The sequence below is a fragment of the Halichoerus grypus genome, chromosome 5 (assembly GCF_964656455.1).
Source record: "Halichoerus grypus chromosome 5, mHalGry1.hap1.1, whole genome shotgun sequence".
In the NCBI taxonomy this organism is placed as follows: domain Eukaryota; kingdom Metazoa; phylum Chordata; class Mammalia; order Carnivora; family Phocidae; genus Halichoerus; species Halichoerus grypus.
This window is the reverse complement of record NC_135716.1, coordinates 159,972,611-159,993,236: the sequence shown is the minus strand read 5'-3', so window position 1 is coordinate 159,993,236 and position 20,626 is coordinate 159,972,611.

Below are 20,626 nucleotides of genomic sequence, written 5' to 3'. Positions count from 1 at the left end.
CACCCAATGCAGGGATCTAGGAGTCCTTCCTCACACCCTCTTCTCCACACTCCCATATCCAACCAGTCCATAATGAAGGAGAATGGGCCTTTGGTTCATCATTCAGAAAAACGTGTTCCCAGAGCAGGTGCAGGGGTATAATGGTGACCAAAAGCAGTTTTCATTCCTGCCTTTATGGAGCTTTTTGTCTTGTCCACAACTCTGGAATTCATCTCCTCCCCCTGCCTTTGTCAGGTCTCCCCAGCCCTCACTGGGGCTCCCTGCAGGCTCCCTGCTCTAGGCTCTCCCCCCCACCCTCTGTCAGCACCTGGCAGAGTGAGCTTTCCTACACGCAGGCACAGCTGACCATGCTGGTCCCCTTTCTTCGGAGGCCCTATGACGCATCCTAATTCCTTCACAGGACAATCAAGGCCCCACTTCCCTCTCCTGCCTTGCCTGCCTCCCCTTCCCCAGACCCACTTCTTTGGGGGCTGTAGTCATGCAGCATAGGCTTACATCTGCCTACCTGCCCCAGGCTCTGAACACCTCCGTGTGTTTGCTCTTGCTGACCTCCTGTCACCTCTGGCTGGCTGCTTCTAGCCTCTGACCCCGCTCAGACCACCAGCCTGTGCTGAGCGTCTCTCCGGGCTGGCTCAGGTGTCCTCCTTCCTTGGCGATCCTGTATTACTGCAGCGGACCGTTGGCTGGCTGCCTCCTCCATTAGACTGTGAACTCCTTGAGGGCAGAAATCATATTCTCTCTCTCTCTTTTTTAAGATTTTATTTTATTATTTATTTGACAGAGAGAGACACACACACAAGCGAGAGAGGGAACACAGCAGGGGGAGTGGGAGAGGGAGAAGCAGGCTTCCTGCCAAGCAGGGAGCCTGATGCGGGGCTCGATCCCAGGACCCCTGGGATCATGACCTGAGCCGAAAGTGGACGCTTAATGACTGAGCCACGGCACCCCAGAAACCATAATCTCATCTCTCCCTCCAGCCTCCTCATAGAGGATCTCCTGGGCTGTAGAATCTTCCTCTCCAAGCCTCTGTCTGTTGCCTTACCTGCCACAGGGAAAATAAGTCCTCCCAGGGGTTTTGTGAGGATTAAATGGTCTATGGGAGGTATAAAACTCAGCGTGGTAGGTGTTCAGTAAAATTCCTTTCCTTTCCCCCCAGTGCATAGTTCAGTATTTCAGAGCAAGATTTTACTGATCTTGTCTGTGCTCCATTCTCCACTGAAGACCTGCACCAGGAAACAAAACTCAGCAGCTGAAATTGAAAGTTAGATTTAAGGAAGAACTTTCCTTAGGGGAGAGACATTAGAGACATTATATGAGCATCGAGAGGTTTTTTTTTTTTTTTTTTTTAAAGGTTTTATTTATTTGACAGAGAGAAAGACAGCCAGAGAGGGAACACAAGCAGGGGGAGTGGGAGAGGAGTGGGAGAGGGAGAAGCAGGCTTCCCGCAGAGCAGGGAGCCTGATGCGGGGCTCGATCCCAGGACCCTGGGATCATGACCTGAGCCGAAGACAGACGCTTAACGACTGAGCCATCCAGGCGCCCCATGAGCGTCGAGAGGTTAAGAGCAGGACTGAGGAGTCGGACTGCTTGGGTTTTGCCACTTACTAGCTGTGTGACACCGGACAAGTTGTTTAACCTCTCTGAGCCTCAGTTTTGTCATCTTTAAAATGGGGATAGTAGTATTTCCTTTACAGGTTTTTTGAGAGAAACTGGTGAAATAATGCATGTGGAGCATGTGGAACACAGCCAGGTACACAGTAAGTGCTCAATAAGTGTTTACTCTGGTGAGCTGAAAAGCACGAGACAGATGTGGTCATCCCCTCCATCACACACAGTGTCTACTTTGTGGATACTTCCTCCTTCAGCTCGCCTGGCCCTGGCCCCCTCCTCCGTCAGACAGAGTGACCTCCGTGGGCTGGAAAGCCCAGGCAGGGAGCCCAGGGGAGGATCCCTGCTCTCAGCAGCCCATCTGCGGGCTGGATCGTTTCAGTTTCTGTCCTTGCCCGTGGTGCGTGGGGCTCCTGAGTGGGTCACGGAGCTGCCTGTCCCCAAGGGGCAGGAATGGGTGGGCCAGCCGGGGTGCGTGTCCGGAAGTGGAGGCTGTGCTCATCTGCCCTGGGCTGGTTTGGCTGGAATATAGCAGTCGGCTGAGATTGTGCAAACAGGTCATTGTGCAAACACGTCCCTGTGTGTGACCTCGATTGTGCAAAAAGGTGTTTACTGGAGGCTGCCTGCCTCAGACTGCCTGCTTACAAAAAGTGCCTGAGCTGTGACTCACAGAGAAACCAGAATCTGGACACTCATTCTTCCTTGAACACACCCTGAACTCTGTGCCTCCCGGCCTTTGCTGGGGCCGGTCTCTCTGCCCGAGGGCCCTCTCCGGCCTCTCTCCACTTGCTGAAATTGTACCCATTCTTCATGGCTCAGAGAAAATACCACTAAGTCTTTCTCCATAAACTTTTTCCTGGCTTGCATGCTCATGGGACGTGATACACCTCCAAATCAATGGTCCTGTTTTACCTTGTGGCCCTTTCTAGACCTTGAGCTCCCTGGGGACAAGGACCTTGCTTTGTTCACCTGAGACAGGTTAGGAAACTGAGGCCCACAGAGGGAAAGTGACCTGTCCCATGTCACATAGCCAGCTTGCAGCAAAGCTGGGCTCTGAGGCTGGTCTCTGTGCTTCCTGTCATACTCACCATCCCTCTTTTGAACCCCACTCACCTCTGACTGTGGATCTGTGCTCCAGCCCCTAAATTGAGGTCCAAGTTGGGACTCCAGCTGGAACTGGAGGGTGAGTGGGATGATACAGAGGAGGAAGGGGTACTCTGGACAGGGGAACAGCAAGCCCGAAGGCACAGAGGCCGGGAACAGGAAGAGGGTGTATGGAGGCCATCGTAGGAAGAGGCAGCACTGGCCCGGAAACCGTGGTAGGGCAGGCTTGCATTCTAGACCCAGAGGTGGCATTGACTCTCTGTGTCCCCGGGCGACACCTCACAGGCCTGCCTCTCAGATCCCCATCTGCCCCTTGATACTCCAGAGATAACCCAGGCTAAACATGCCCCCCCACTGAGCTCCTCCACGTTTTCCCCTGACAACCTGCTTTTCTGTCCCGGTGAATGGCATCTGGAAACCTGGACTCAGCCTGGACTCCTTGCTGTCCCTTCTGCCGCACGTCCAGCCCGTCAGCCCTTTGTGTGGGTCCTTCTCTCCCACCTCCCTGCCAACGCCGGCCGGAGTCAGGCCACCAGCCTCGCTTTTCGGGACCACGGCAGCAGCCTCCGCCTGCTCTCCCCGTCTTCGTTCCTGCGATGCCGCCCTTGCTATACTCCGCTGCACAGCTTCTTCCAAAGCACAGTCCTGGCTGGCCACTGCCCCAGTGAAAACCTTCCATTGGTGCCTCGTTATCCATGGGATAAAGTCCCAAGTCTGCCTCCTGGCCTTTGAGGCCCTTCAAAACCAGCCTCTCACCCTTCCTGGTGCTGGAGCCTCATCTCTTCACGCTCCCCCCCATACTTTTCTTTTCTTTTTTTTAAAGATTTTACTTATTTATTTTAGAGAGAGAGCAATGGGGGGGGGGGAGGAGCAGAGGGAGAGAGAATCCCAAGCAGACTCCTCACTGAGCGCAGAGCCGGACATGGGGCTCCAACTCATGACCCTGAGATCATGAGCTGAGCAAAAATCAAGAGTCAGATGCTTAACTGACTGAGCCACCCAGGCATCCCTCTTCATGCTCCCTTTCTAAGCCTCCTTTTCCCCTTCATGGACCCGACAGCCCTGCTGCTCCAGTTATTACCACTGTCCAATCACGTGCTGTTTTTTCACAGCTCCAAGACCTCTCCACACTGTTCCCTCTGCTTGGAATGCCCTTCCCCTTATTTCTGTGTCTAAAGAAATTCCTTTCATCCTTTAAAACCCAGGGGAAATGTCACCTCCTCTGTGAAGCCTCCCTGGATTTCCCAGACTGGGTTAGCTGCTGCTCACCTGGGCTCCCAGGTGTTCTGTGAAGGCAGGGACTTGATCTGTGACTCCAGTACCCAGCATGGGACTTAGCATAGAGGAGGCGTCCGTGAAAGGATGCTGAACAATTGGGATTTTGGACCCGGGTTTTCAGGCCTGAGATGTCCCCAGCAGCCCTCAGGTTTCCTGCCAAGAATCTGGAGGAGTCTCTGCCACCCTGTGGCAGCCAGCACTCCACTATTCTGCTTCCCTGGTGCTCAGATTGGCTGGATTTTCTCCCTTTGATTGGTGCCCCCAAGTGAGAAATGAGTCAGTTAGGATGTAATCAGTGCTGGATGCTAGAGTGCAGAGTGCAGGGCCCAGGCTGTGAAGGGGCTGGGATGGCTGTCCAGATGCTCTCTCGGGGCCTGCCTCTAGGGAAGGAAGCAGAATTCGAGCTTTGGGTGGGCAAAAGGGAAGACCTCCCCCCCATCCTCCCTTGTGGTCTGCTGGCCAGGAGGGCCTTATCTCTGCTCTCCATGGTGTGGCTGGGGAGGGGGTACCGTCCTGGGCAGGGTGTGGGAAGATCAGAGGCTGAGGGGAGATAAAGCTCAGATACTTATCTTGGCTTGGAGGAAACCTATTCCTTCTGCAACCCTGTGGCTGGCAGGCAGGGTGGGGGGCAGCCAGATAAAGGGGAGAGTCCACAAGCCAGGCCAGCAACTGCCCTCATCCTGGGCTTCCTTGGGTGGGGGGAGCTAGATCAGGCAGCTAGTTCACCTTCTTACAGCACTGGGGTGGGCCCATGGAAGGGACAAGACAGGGGCATTTTTCCTAAAAAATCTTGCCAGGAAGAGTGTCCAGGAGAAACCAGATAACCCGTTTAAGGCAAGAGAGAGGTGAAGGCAGATCCATAACTTCTGTGATGAGAACTGGGGTCTGCATTCTCCCCTGCTTCCTGGGGTTCTCCGTCTGGATCCTGAGAGGGAAGAGGTGTCCCCAGCGGTATCCAGTGCTCCCTTGTGCCATGTCCTCTGCCCCACCAATCTAGATGCAAGGGCCACAGATGGGGGCTTCTGGCCACAGATAAGCCTTTGGGCTGGGGGGCACCAGGGAGCAGAAGGGTGGCGGCTTTTGCAACCTCCTTGTGCTTATAACTGTTCTTATGAGTGGTTTGGACTGCTAGGGAAGGGCCTGACGTATCATCTCTGTCACCTTTCTTTCTTTTATTTTATTTTTTTAAAGATTTTTATTTATTTGACAGAGAGAGACACAGCAAGAGAGGGAATACAAGCAGAGGGAGTGGGAGAGGGAGAAGCAGGCTTCCTGTGGAGCAGGGAGCCCGATGTGGGGCTCGATCCCAGGACCCTGGGCTCATGACCTGAGCCGAAGACAGACACTTAACGACTGAGCCACCCAGGTGCCCTCTGTCACCTTTCTGACCTCCCTGGCTGGCCTCTCATGTTTCCTGGAATGCCCAGTTTATTTAATTCAGGCATTTGTTGATTCACTTACCCCTATGTCCTACCTTCTCACTCTTTTTTCTGTTCACCCCCTTACTCAGTCATCCATCCACCCATCCATCCATCCACCCATCCATCCATCCACCCATCCATCCATCCATCCATCCATCCATCCATCCATCCACTCACTTATCTCTCCACCCACCTATCCCTCACACTCACTTATCCCCACCACCCATCCATCTATCCATCCACTCGTCTATCCACCCATCTATCCATCACACTCCCATTCATTTGTTCATTTGCCACCCATGCACTCACTCATCCATCCATCCATCTATTCAGCAAATATTTTTGAGCACTTACTACCAACCAAGCCCCGCATGTGAGCCTGAGGATAGTGTATGAATAAAAGACCAGCTTGTGTGGTCTTTGACAAACAAACTTGCCATCCCCTCAAGCTCTTCACAGAACCCCTGAGTCCCTCCCATCCCTAAGGACACCTCCCTGCAGCCCTTATGAATGGAGGCAGCTCCTTCTATCAAACTCCAGGTATGATAGGAGCCAGAAGCATGGTCGAATTTCCTCCTGATCCCAGTGTTGGATCTAGACATGGCTCCTGGGTCCTCATTTGAAGCTCTTGCCCCTGAAGCTGTGACACCCTCTTTGGTCCTGTCACTCTTCTGCTTTTCTCCGGTCACTTGACCTTATTCTCTTGACTTGGGTGCCTTCCTCATCATCATCCTCTCCACTACCATCCTGCCACCATCTGGGGGGTCTTCTCAGCCACATGGATGGTACACCCACATGCTGGTTGTTCAGTTCCTGGACCAGTCACCTCCAAAGACTTTGTCACTTTAGCCACTAAAACAGGTCACACTGTGGGCCTTACTGTCACCTGGTACTGCTCAACTCCTAAGACTTTACACCCCACCCCTCCCTCTTTGACCATCTCCCTCCCTTTGTCTAGCTCTCCTCCCAGCCACCCCCACAGCTCCTGCTCTCTGAGCTCGGGGAGACCTCCAGGCCCCAGTTCCCCTGTTCCCTTGTTATCAGCCTTGACCTTGTCTTTTCCCTTCCTCCTGCTTCAGGAACCCAGCCTGAACTCACTGGTGAGTACTCAGTACTCAGTACTTTGCAGCCCTGTGCTCCCACCTCCATGGCCAGAAGGGCCTCACGTACCCGGCTATAATCAGCTACTCCCCCCTGCCCCCCCAGGCCTGCTGTGGGTCCTGCGAAGACTCTCCTGGAAGATCAGACAGGGGCCTGGTCCTGGGGCCAGTTTTTCCTGGGCCTTCAAGCTGCCCCTCAAACTCTGTTCTTGTCCTTCATCCTCAAACTGTCCCTTCAGTGCTTTTGAGACACTTGAGGCTCCCTCTCAAGAGATTCCCCCCTCCCCCCAACCCTCAGTTGTCCGGGAAGAGAGACGACTCTTGGTTTTCTGCCATCAAAACATGCGTATCCTGGTATTTCCCAAGGATAAGGGGATCCCTCTCATGGTCCAACTTCACCCTCCATTGCTCTCCCAAGTTCTCCACTTCCTCGCCATCTTTTTTTTTTTTTTTTTAAAGATTTTATTTATTTATTTGACAGAGAGAGACACAGCGAGAGAGGGAACACAAGCAGCGGGAGTGGGAGAGGGAGAAGCAGACTCCCCGCCGAGCAGGGAGCCCAATGCGGGGCTCGATCCCAGGACTCTGGGATCATGACCTGAGCCGAAGGCAGACACCTAACAACTGAGCCACCCAGGCGCCCCTCCTCGCCATCTTTTCCATCACTTCTCCCCTGCTTTTGTGCTAATAGTAACTACCATAACCTCCTTTAGGTGCTTTGTATTTATTCATTTATTTAATCTTTATGGCTGCTCTATGAGTAGGATCTATTCTCACATCAACCCATACCACAGATGGGAAAACTGAGAGAGGTGGCAGGTGGCAGAGTCAGGATGTGGTTCTGAACCAGGCAGCTTGACTCCAGTGTTTGTACACCATGGGCTTCTAGGCTTTTCCTCTTCTCTGGCTTTGCCAGCACATTTCACCATGATCCAGTTTCTTCCAGTCCTTTAACATAACCTCCTTTTCAGTACTCTATCTTTCTCCTCCCATTCAAGTCAAAATATGATATAGATTTTTCAACATGTGCTCTTTCCATTTCCTTACTGCCCAGTGTAATCTGGCTTCCACTCCATCAGTCCAGAAGAATGTCTCTCTCCAGATTACCCACAGCCTTCTGGTGACCAGACTCTTCTCAGTCCTCTCCTTACTCATCTGGGTTGCTGGCTTTGCCAATGTCAACCTCCTATTCCTTTTGACTTAATGGATTTTTGTTGAGGAATAACGTATATGCACCATTGTAAAATTGTAAGTGTATTTTTTGACTTTTTTCTAAGTGTTTTTAACTATATATGTATGTACTTTTAAGCTCTTAATTTTGAGTTCATTTCAGGTTTGTAGAAAAGTTCCAAGAATAGTACAGAAAACTTTTATCTATCCTTCACCCAGATCCTTAACATTTTACCAAATACGCTTGTTATCTATCTTCCTTTGTTCCTCCCTCCCTCCCTCTTTCTTTCTTTTCCTTCCTTTCTCCCTCCCTTGCTCTTCCCCTCCCTTCCTATCTATCTGTCTGTCTATCTATCTATCTGTCTATCTATCTATCTATCTATCTATCTATCTATCTATCTATCTATCATCTATCTATCATGGGCTGAGGTGTGTGCCCCACTCCCCAATTCATATGTTGAAGTCCCAACTGCCAGTGGAATGTGACTCTATTTGGAAATAAGGTCTTGAAGGAGATGATTAAGTTAATATGAGGCCATTCATATAGGGCCCTAATTCACTATGACTGGTGTCCTTATAAGAAGAGACACTAGGGGTGCGCACATACATTGAAAAGACCTCTCACCGTGAGGATGCAGCCAGAAGGTAGCTGCAAGCTGAGGAGAGAGGTTTCAGAAGAAACCAACCCTGCTGACACCTTGATCTTAGACTTCTAGCTTCCAGAACTATGAGAAAATACATTTCTGTTATTTAGGCCACTTGAACTGTGGTATTTTGTTATGGCAGCCTTAGCAAACTAATACAATATGTGTGTATGTGTGTGTGTGTATACATATACGAATACAATTTATTTCTGAATCATTTGAGAGTAAGTTGCCCATGTGATCCTCCATCACTCTTAAGTGCTACCATTGTGTATTTCCTAAAAACAAGGACACTCTCTTACCTGACCACAGTACAATGATAAAAATCAGAAAATTAGTAATATTATCTAATCTACAGATCTTATTCAGACTTCACCAATTGTCCCTAGATATATTTTGAAAATTTACTAAAAAGTTATTCTCTACTATTCGATATGTAAGCATGCTTGAAAATTATGAAGCATCGTAATAAAGTGACCATCTGTCCACCAGTCACTGAACTTCAGGTCTAGAATAAGTGTCTTTGGCTATATATAGTCTACCTGATTTTTTCTCTTAGCATTATATTTCTGCCATGTTGCTCGGGGTGATTGGAACTTTTTCACTTAATCTCTGTAGAGTTCATTGTGTAGCCATACCAAAAATTAGTTTTATCTATTTCTTATTAATAGAGGTTGAGGTAGTTTCCCTTTTTTTTTTTGCTCCTAGGGACATTCTTGCACAGCTTCCCTGAGACATGAGTTCCTGGGTTTCTTTGGAGAAATTACCCAGCAAGTAGGATATACAAATATTCCAACTTGCAAAGGGCACCATCTTGTCTTCCAACACACTATCAACATGCTCATTTGCATTCCTACCAGCTAAGTGTAAGGGCTCCTATTGATCCAGATCCTTAACAACCTTTGGCGGTGTCAGACTTTTTCATTTTTTGCCAACATGGTGTGAATTTGTAGCTCATGTTGTCTTTGTCTGCATTTTACTGATTATTAATGAAGTTGATCTTTTCATATGTTGATTGTCTTTCATGTCCTACTTCTGAGAAATGCCTGTTCCTGTCTTTTGCTCATGTGTTCAACTGGGCTGTCATTTGTGTGTGTTGCAAATAACTTCTCCCCAGCTGGTGGTTTGTCTTTTCATTTTCTTTGTGATGTCTTGATGAGTAAAAGTTCTTCATTTTAAGGTAATTGAATTTATGAATATTTTCATAAATACTGGAACTTTTTATTTTGTTGGGGAAAGCCTTTCCCGTTCTGAAGTCATATAGATATTCTCCTATGAGTTTAAAAGTTTTGGCTTTCATATTTAAAGCTTTAATCCACCTGGGACTGGTATTATTTATGGTTTGGGGAAAGGATCCAATTTCATTTTTTTCTGTGTGGATATCCAATTACTCATGTATAATAGCCCTTGCTTTTCCCAGTGATCTGCAGTGGTACTTCTATCTATGTCATAGATCAAATTTCCATATATTTGTGGTTTGAGGCTCTCCATTCTGTTCTGTTCATCTATTTGACCATCCCTATGTCAATGCCATATTATTTTTATTACTTGACCTTTGAAAGTCTTAGTATTTGGTAGAGCAAGTCCCCTCGCCTTATTATTATTATTTTTTTTTTGCCAGCAGCATCTATGCTTGGGTGTTTGCTCTTCTAAGGTGGTTAGAGTTAGCTTGTCTAGATCCAAAACAATTTTGTTGTAAATTTCATTGGAGCTGCATTGAGTCTATAGACCAATTTAGAAGGAACTGACACCTTTAAATACCAAGTTTCCCTATCGATGAAGGACTTTTTCTTTTCTTTTTTTCCTTTTCTTTTCTTTCTTTCTTTCTTTCTTTCTTTCTTTCTTTCTTTCTTTCTTTCTTTCTTTCTTTCTTTCGATTTTATTTACTGTCTTTAAGTTTTAAGATTCTTTCCATTCAGGTTTTACACATCTTTTACTAGATTTACTCCTGGTTACCTTATGGTTTTGTTGCCATTGTAAATGATACATATTTTAAAATTGCGTCTCCTAAATGCAGCTGATTTTTTTTTCCCCTTCAGGAAAAGATACCTTTCTCCTTCCCTCTTATATATTGTTTTAAAAACCTAGCAACTTTGGGAGCACCTGGCTGGCTCAGTCAGTCTAGCCTGAAACTCTTGATCTTGGGTCCTGAGTTCAAGCCCCACGTTGGGCATAGAGCTTACTTAAAAAAAAAAGAAAAAAAATCTAGCAACTTTGTTACATCTCTTAACACTTTCTTTGTAGATTTTTGGGTTTTCTATGGAAATAAATATATAATCTGTGAATGACGTACATTTCTTTCCCTCTGATCTTTACATTTTTTATTTCATTCTTTTGTCTCATGAACTGGCTAGGATGACCAGTTTGGCTTTGAAGAGAAGCTGTGGAAGTAGCATCTTTGTTATGTTTATTATTTTAAAGGAGATGCTAATGTTTCCCATTAAAAATAAAGTTTTCTAAAGGTTTTGGGTAGGTAACCTTATTATTTAAGAATTTTGTCCTCTAGGGAAAAAAAAAGAATTTTCTCCTAGCTCTAGTTTTTTAAGAGTTAAAAAAATCATAAGTAAGCTGTTAACGTCCTATCAAATGCTTCTTCTGCAGCTAATGAAAAGATAATGTGGTTTTTCTCAATTAATTTGTTAATGTGATGAATAACATTTGTAGGTTTAAAGTATTAAAACATCCTTGCAATTCTAGGATAAACCCAACCTAGCCATAATATATTATCGTTTTTATGCACGGCTGGGTTCAGATTGTTATTACCTTATTTAGGATTTTTTTGTGTCTAAGCTCTTGAGTGAAATTAGCCTATAATTTTCCTTTCTTGTAGTCTCCTGGTTAGGTTTTGGAATCAAGGTTATACTGTCCTCGTGAAATGGGCTCGGAAGTGCTCTGTCTTTTTCTAATTTCTGTAGGTTTGTATAGGTTGGAATGATCTTTTCCTTGACATAGAGTCGTTCATAGTGTTCACTTCCTGTCTTTCAAATCTCTTCTGGATATATACATGTGTTCCTTTAAAAATTCTTTTTTAATACAGAATTTTGGATCAATCTCACCAGAGGTTTGTCTATTTATTATTCTTTTCACGAGGCCAGTTTTTGACTTTGTTGATTGTTTTTGCTTTGCTTTGCATTAATTTGATTTGCTTTGCATTAATTTAATTAATTTCTCTTCTTAGCTTTATTACTTTTTAAAAACCTCTTTGGGCTTATTCTGTGGTTCTTTTTATAAATTCTTTTTTTTCTTTTAAAGATCTTATTTATTTATGAGAGAGAGAGGACTTGAGAGTATGAACAGGGGGAGGGACAAAAGGAGAGGGAGAAGCAGGCTCCCCACTGAGCAGGGAGTGGGGGGGGTTGCTCCACAGGCAGGGGGTGTGGGGGTAGTTCCATCCCAGGACCCCAGGATCATGACCTGAGCCGAAAGCAGATGCTCAACCAACTGAGCCACCCACGCGCCTCTTTTTATAATTCTTAAGTCGGGTGCTTAGTTCATTAAATTTTTTGGCTTTTCATCTCTTCTAATAGAAACTTTCAAGGCTCTCTATTTTACTAGAAATACTACTTTGGCTCTACCCCATGGTTTTGACAGGCACTATTTTCATTTCATCGTGCTGTTCTAAGTGTTTTTAGATTTTCATTTGGATTTCTTCTTTGATTTATGAATTACTTAGGAGAAAACTTTAAAATGTCTGAATGTATGGGGATTTTAAATTGATCGGTTTCTTACTGACTTCTACTTTAAATGCACTGCAGTCAGAGAACATGATCTGTGTGACATTTCTTTGGAATCGAGACCTGCTTTATAACCTAGTATGTGATCAATTAAAATACCTTAAAAAATGGTGCTTGAGAAGTATAATCTCTAATTGTTGGATGCAGAATTCTAGAAACTTCCATTAAATCTAGCTTATTATGTTGTTTAAGTCCTCTGACTAATTTTCTCTCTGCTTGGCCTACCAATAATGGAGAGGTGAGTGTTCAAATTTACCCCCATGAAGTGGGTTTTTCTATCTTCCCGTGTGCTTCCATCAATTTCTGCTTCCTAATTTTTTAAAAAAGACTTTATTTATTTATTCGCCAGAGAGAGAGAGAAAGAGAGAGAGCACAAGCAGGGGGAGCAGCAGAGGGAGAAGCAGTCTCCCCGCTGAGCAAGGAGCCCGATGTGGGGCTCGATCCTAGGACCCCTGGATAATGACCTGAGCTGAAGGCAGGTGCTTAGCTGACTGAGCCACCCAGGCGTCCCTCTGCTGCTGAATTTTTGGGGCTGTTTTATTAGGTACATGCAGATTTAGAATTGCTGTCTTGCAGGAAAAGTGAATTTTTTAGTTTTTGTGTACCACCTTTTCTCCCCCAATAATGCTTTTTGTAAACAGCTTTCATAAACTGTAAACAGTAAAAAGCTGGATTTTAAAAAATCCAGTCTAACACTATGTCTTTCCAATGGCTCATTTAGTACTTTTAAGTTTATTGTGATTATTGCTGTTTTTTGACTTACTTTTGTTTTCTTTTTTTTTTTTTAATTTTTTTTATTATTTGCGAGAGAGAGAATGAGAGAGAGCACGAGAGGGAGGAGGGTCAGAGGGAGAAGCAGACTCCCTGCTGAGCAGGGAGCCCGATGCGGGACTCGATCCCGGGACTTCAGGATCATGACCTGAGCCGAAGGCAGTCGCTTAACCAACTGAGCCACCCAGGCGCCCTTACTTTTGTTTTCTTACTTATTCTATTTTTTCCTTATCCTTTCTCCCCACTTTGGAGTTTTTGTTTACTTATTTTCTTATTTTATCCTTTTCTACCCCTTTATTGATTTGAAATGTATATACTTTTATTTCTATATTTCTAGTGAAATATATGAAATTTGAAATTCTATCCCACATACCTAATGAAGTCTAAGGCTTATTTATATTAAAACCCTTTTCTAAAGAATACAATGAGCTTTGAACACTTGAACTTTGATTGCCTACATGCACATACTATTTGTAGGCAGCATTTTAGTTCCTTCTGTTCCCTTATGTTGTTATTATTTTATACAATGTTTGTGTAGACTTAGCTACATGTTTATCAGTGTCTTTGCTCACCATTCTTCCTTGCTCACCCAATCTTTCTTCTGGGATAATTTTCCTTTTTCTTACAGCACATCCTTCAGAGGCTCCTTTAGTAAAGACTTGCCGATGGCTCTTTTTATTTATCTGAAAAAAAAAAAATCTCCATTTCAGCCTCAGCCTTGAAAGATAGTTTGGCTAAGCTCACAATTCTAGGTTGATGGTTATTTTCTCTCAGTGCTTTGAAGCTGTTCCCTGTCTTCTGGTTTCCACGGTTGCTTTTGAGAGGTGTGCTGTCATCTAATTATCCTTTCTTTGTAGGTGTTGTGGCTTTTCCACGTAGCTGCTTTTAAGATCTTTGTCTTAGGATGCACTTTGCTCTGCCGTTTCACTATGTGTGGCTAGACGTGGATTTCTTCTCATCTGCCTTGTTAGATGTAGGTTTTACTCTCTGTATCTGTGGAGGCGTGCCTTTCGGCAGTTCTGGAAAATTCTCAGGCATTATCTCTTCAGATATGCCCCCTCCCTCTTTCTCTCTCGCCTCTTTGTGGAACCTTGGTTCGGGCCACCTTGGCCGTTCCCTTGTCTTTCACATTTTCTATCTGCTTGTGTCTGCGCCGTGCTCTGTGTGATTTCTTTGGATCTCTCTTTCGGCTCACCCTTTGTCTCTTCCATCATGTCCCATCTACTGTGGGACCCATTTGTTGACTTTCAGTTGCAAGTTACCATTTTTATTTCTAAAAGTTCCAGTGTGTTCTTTCCCAGAGCTGGCGAGTCACTTTTTAAATTGTCTCTTGTTACTTGGTAACTCTTATGATTTCATCTTTTATTTCTTTGAAAATTTCAACCAGTTATTTAATATACTATAATTATAACAGTTGCAATTTCTGACATCCTTGGGGATCTCAGGCTATTGTTTGTTCTATCTGCTCACTCTTGCCTCTTGGTGTATTTGCCATTTCCCAAAGCCCCCTGGGCTTACCTCACTCACAGCAGTCACAAACTCATGTTGAAAATTACCATTTATGCATTTGCTTCTCCACTAAACGGGGGTGCCTCTTGACGTCAGGGATAGTTTCTCACTGTCTGGGTATTCACACTGCTTGGCACAGCCCTGGCGTGGAGAAGTTCCTCCATAAACATTTGTTGGATTGAACACAGACCCTTTTTTCCCATCCTGAAATTATTTGTTGATTAGAAGCACTTTTACATATGAGGACACCGTTTAATGTTGTGCATGTGAGGTTCCCTACCAGGACTCAGAATATAAGAAAGTTCCTTTAGCTAGATGAGGTCTGTTGGATGCACAGACTGATGGGTGTCTGGCTTCCTTGTTGGGCATGTGCCATTGTGGGTCCAGTACTCTTTCAGTTTCTGTGCCCTCCTGTGCCCATTGTGGTAGAAGTGATAATACTTATTATATAGGTTTGTTAGAAATAGTAAATGAGGTGCTATATGCTCAGTGCTTGGGTCACAGTAGGCACTCAAAAAAATCTAGGTCCTTTCTTCCGTTAATGATTGAATTCCTTGAGGTTGGAAACCCCGTGTTATTTATTTCCTTGGTTCCTACTCCCTGTAGTTCAAGACCTGCCACAAAAGGATACACTAAAAGTCTGATAAGTGCCTGTGTGTGTGAAACCTCAACGTTCAGAACGGGACTGCCCTTCTTGGGGATCTCTGGTTTCCATAGCCTGTGGCTCCGCCCCACTCCCACCCCACAGTACTTTGGCATCTGTCAAAACCAATTACAGCTTTCTGTTCTCGAAAGACAAAACCCAGCAAGAGGTCAGACACGTGGGGGGAAATTCTAGAATTTTCGAGAAAATTCTTTTCTGAGCTTTAGCCTACAGGCAGTCCACATGCTGGGGCCCCCGAATCTGTTGTTTCCAAGACTGCATGATGCCCTCTATGCTTCTACTGAGGTTCTCCATCTGCTCTTGCTGTCAAATCGTGAAGAAACTTGCTTTCTTATTATGTCACACCATGTCCCCGACACGAGGCCCGGTATGAGAAGTCTCTTTCAGAATTAGTTCCTGGAAATATGTGTACCTGTGGAGGAACTGATCTGCTTCCTCCTTTCTGATAATCGGTATCAGAACTTAGTGTTTCATTTCTTGCCCTGACTACCTGGAAGCTCAAAGCCAGATTTCAGGACCAATTACGACAACTATGACAACCCTTCAGATTGCTATTTTTATTCTTTTTTTTTTTTTTTTAATTTTATTATGTTATGTTAGTCACCATACAATACATCATTAGTTTTTGATGTGGTGATCCACGATCCATTGTTTTCGTATAATACCCAGTGCTCCATGCAGTACGTGTCCTCCTTAATACCCTTCACTGGGCTAACCCATCCCCCTACCCCCCTCCCCTCTAAAACCCTGTTTGTTTCTCAGAGTCCATAGTCTCTCATGGTTCATCTCTCCCTCCAATTCCCCCCCCCCATTTTTCCCTTCCTTCTCCTAGTGTCCTCCATGCTATTCCTTATGTTCCACAAATAAGTGAAACCATATGATAATTGACTTTCTCTGCTTGACGTATTTCACTTAGCATAGTCTCCTCCAGTCCCATCCATGTTGATGTAAAAGTTGGGTATTCATCCTTTCTGATGGCTGAGTAATATTCTATTGTATATATGGACTACATCTTCTTTATCCATTCATCTGTTGAAGGGCATCTCGGCTCTTTCCACAGTTTGGCTATTGCGCACATTGCTGCTATGAACATTGGGGTGCATATGGCCCTTCTTTTCACTACATCTGTGTCTTTGGGGTAAATACCCAGGAGTGCAATTGCTGGGTCATAGGGTAGCTCTATTTTTAAATTTTTGAGGAACCTCCACACTGTTTTCCAAAGTGGCTGTACCAACTTGCATTCCCACCAATAGTGTAAGAGGGTTCCCCTTTCTCCACAACCTCTCCAACATTTGTTGTTTCTTTCCCTGTCCATTTTTGCCATTGTAACTGGTGTAAGGTGGTATCTCAGTGTGGTTTTGATTTGGATTTCCCTGATGGCTAATGATGATGAACATTTTTTCATGTGTCTGTTAGCCATTTGTATGTCTTCTTCAGAGAAGTGTCTTTTCATATCTTCTGCCCACTTTTTGACTTGATGATTTGTTTTTTGGGTGTTGAGTTTGAGAAGTTCTTTATAGATCTTGGATACCAGCCCTTTATCTGTAGTGTCATTTGCAAATATCTTCTCCCATTCTGTGGGTTGCCTCTTTGTTTTGTTGACTGTTTCCTTTGCTGTGCAGAAGCTTTTTATCTTGATGAAGTCCCAAAAGTTCATTTTTGCTTTTGTTTCACTAGCCTTTGGAGATGTATCTTGAAAGAAGTTGCTGTGGGCGATGTCAAAGAGGTTACTGCCTATGTTCTCCTCTAGGATTTTGATGGATTCCTGTCTCACATTGAGGTCTTTCATCCACTTTGAGTTTATCTTTGTGAATGGTGTTAGAGAATGGTCGAGTTTCATTTTTCTGCATGTGGCTGTCCAATTTTCTCAGCACCATTTATTGAAGAGACTGTCTTTTTTCCATTGCATGTTTTTTCCTGCTTTGTCAAAGATTATTTGACCATAGAGTTGAGGGTCCATATCTGGGTTCTCTATTCTGTTCCATTGGTCTATATGTCTGTTTTTGTGCCAGTACCATGCTGTCTTGGTGATCACTGCTTTGTAATATAGCTTGAAATTGGGCAACGTGATGCCCCCAGCTTTATTTTTCTTTTTCAACATTTCCTTGGCGATTCGGGGTCTTTTCTGATTCCATACAAATTTTAGGATTGTTTGTTCCAGCACTTTGAAAAATGTCATTGGAATTTTGATCGGGATGGCATTGGAGGTATAGATTGCTCTGGATAGCATAGACATTTTAACAATGTTTATTCTTCCGATCCATGAGCATGGAATATTTTTCCATCTTTTTGTGTCTTTTTCAATTTCTTTCATGAGTGTTTTGTAGTTCCTAGAGTATAGATCCTTTACCTCCTTGGTTAGGTTTATTCCAAGGTATCTTATGGTTTTTGGTGCTATTGTAAATGGAATCGTTTCTCTAATTTCTCTTTCTACAGTTGCGTTGTTAGTGTATAAGAAAGCAAGTAATTTCTGTGCATTGGTTTTGTATCCTGCCACATTACTGAATTGCTGTATGAGCTCTAGTAATTTGGGGGTGGAGTCTTTTGGGTTTTCCACATAAAGTATCATGTCGTCTGCGAAAAGAGAGAGTTTGACTCCTTCTTTGCCAATTTGAATACCTTTTATTTCTTTTTGTTGTCTGATTGCTGTTGCTAGGACTTCTAGTACTATGTTGAACAATAGTGGCAAGAGTGGGCATCCTTGATGTGTTCCTGATCTTAAGGGAAAGGCTCTCAGCTTTTCCCCATTGAGGATGATATTCGCTGTGGGTTTTTCATAGATGGATTTTATGAACTTGAGGAATGTTCCCTCTATCCCTATACTCTGAAGAGTTTTAATCAGGAAAGGATGTTGTATTTTGTCAAATGCTTTTTCTGCATCGATTGAGAGGCCCATATGGTTCTTCTCCCTCCTCTTATTAATGTGTTCTATCACATTGATTGATTTGCGAATGTTGAACCACCCTTGCATCCTGGGGATAAATCCCACTTGGTCATGGTGGATGATCCTTTTAATGTATTGTTGGATCCTATTAGCTAGGATTTTGTTGAGGATTTTGGAATCCATATTCATCAGGGATATCGGTCTGAAATTCTCCTTTTTGATGGGGTCTTTGCCTGGTTTGGGGATTAAGGTAATGCTGGCCTCATAGAATGAGTTTGGAAGTTTTCCTTCTGTTTCTATTTTTTGAAACAACTTCAGTAGCATAGGTATTATTTCTTCTTTGAATGTTTGGTAGAATTCTCCAGGGAATCCATCAGGCCCTGGACTCTTGTTTTTTGGGAGGTTTTTGATCACTGCTTCAATCTCGTTACTGGTTATTGGCCTATTCAGGTTGTCAATTTCTTCCTGTTTCAGTCTTGGCAGCTTATAGGTTTCCAGGAAGGCCTCCATTTCATCCAGATTGCTCAGTTTATTGGCATATAGTTGTTGATAATAATTTCTAATAATTGTTTCTATTTCCTTGGTGTTAGTCGTGATCTCTCCCCTTTCATTCATAATTTTATTAATTTGGGTCCTTTCTCTTTTCTTTTGGATAAGTCTGGCCAGTGGTTTATTGATCTTATTAATTCTTTCAAAGAACCAACTTCTAGTTTCGTTGATCTGATCTACTGTGTTTCTGGTTTCTAATTCATTGATCGCTGCTTTAATTTTAATTATTTCTCTTCTAATGCATGGCTTAGGCATCGTTTGTTGCTTTTTCTCTAGTTCTTTAAGGTGTAGAGTTAGTTGGTGAATTCGGGATTTTTCTATTTTTTTGAGTGAGGCTTGGATGGCTATGTATTTCCCCCTTAGGACCGCCTTTGCAGTATCCCATAGGTTTTGGACCGATGTGTTTTCGTTCTCATTGATTTCCATGAATTGTTTAAGTTCTTCTTTGATTTCCTGGTTGACCCAAACATTCTTGAGCAGAGTGGTCTTTAGCTTCCAAGTGTTTGAATTTCTGCCAAATTTTTTCTTGTGATTGAATTCCAGTTTTAAAGCATTGTGGTCTGAGAATATGCAGGGAATAATCTCAATCTTTTGGGTATCAGTTGAGACCTGATTTGTGACCCAGTATGTGGTCTATTCTGCAGAAAGTTCCATGTGTGCTCGAGAAGAATGAGTATTCTGTTGTTTTAGGGTGGAATGTTCTGTAAATATCTATGAGGTCCATCTGGTCCAATGTATCATTCAAAGCTCTTGTTTCTTTGTTGATTTTCTGCTTAGATGATCTGTCCATTGCTGAGAGTGGAGTATTGAGGTCTACTACAATTCACGTATTGTTATCAATATGACTCTTTATTTTGGTTAACAGTTGGCTTATGTAGATGGCTGCTCCCATGTTGGGGGCATAGGTATTTACAATTGTTAGATCTTCTTGTTGGATAGACCCTTTAAGAATGATATAGTGTCCTTCTGTGTCTCTAATTACAGACTTTAGTTTAAAATCTAATTTGTCTGATATAAGAATTGCTACCCCAGCTTTCTTTTGAGGTCCGCTGGCATGGAAGATGGATCTCCATCCCTTCACTTTCAGTCTGGTTGTATCTTTAGGTTCAAAATGAGTCTCTTGTAGGCAGCATATGGATGGGTCCTGTCTTTTTATCCAATCTGCAACCCTGTGCCGTTTTATGGGAGCATTTAGGCCATTCACGTTGAGAGTGATTATTGAAAGATATGAATTAATTGTCATCATGTTGCCTGTGAAGACGTTGTTTTTATAGATTGTCCCTGTAAATTTCTGTTGTATATCACTCTTGGGGTCTTTCTCCTTCTATAGAACCCCCCTTAATATTTCTCGCAGGGCCGGCTTAGTGGTCACATATTCTTTCAGTTTCTGCCGGTCGTGGAAGCTCTGCATCTCTCCATCCATTCTAAATGAAAGCCTTGCCGGGTAAAGTATTCTTGGCTGCATGTTCTTCTCATTTAGTACCCTGAATATGTCTTGCCAGGCCTTTCTGGCTTGCCAGGTCTCTGTGGATAGGTCCGATGTTATTCTGATGTTCCTCCCTCTGTAGGTAAGGAATCTCTTCCCCCTAACTGCCCTTAAGATGGTTTCCTTGGTTCTAAGATTTGCAAGTTTTACTATTACGTGCCGGGGTGTTGGCCTGTGTTCCTTGATCTTGGGAGGGGTCCTCTCTGCCTCTAGGACACGAATGTTTGTTTCATCCCCCAGATTAGGGAAGTTGTCAGCTACGATTTGCTCAAATACGTCTTCTAGTCCTCTCTCTCTCTCCACTCCCTCCGGGATTCCAATAATTCTGACATTGGAATGCTTCATGGTGTCTCTTATTTCTCTGATTCTATTTTCATGGATTCTGAGTTGTTTTTCCCTGGCCTCCTCTTTTCCCTTTTTATCTATTATATTGTCTTCCAGGTCGCTTATTCACTCTTCTGCCTCAGTTACCCTAGCTGTTAGATTATCTAGGTTGGATTGGATCTCATTGATAGCATTTTTAAGTTCTGCCAATTCAGCTTTCATTTCTGCCCTTAGAGACTCTATGTTGCCATTAATTGATTTCTCCATTCTAGCCATTGTCTTCACAATTGCTAGCCTGAATTCCATCTCCGACATCTTGGTTATATCTGCATCCATTTATAAATCTGCAGCATAAGTCATAATCTCTGAGTCTTTTCTAT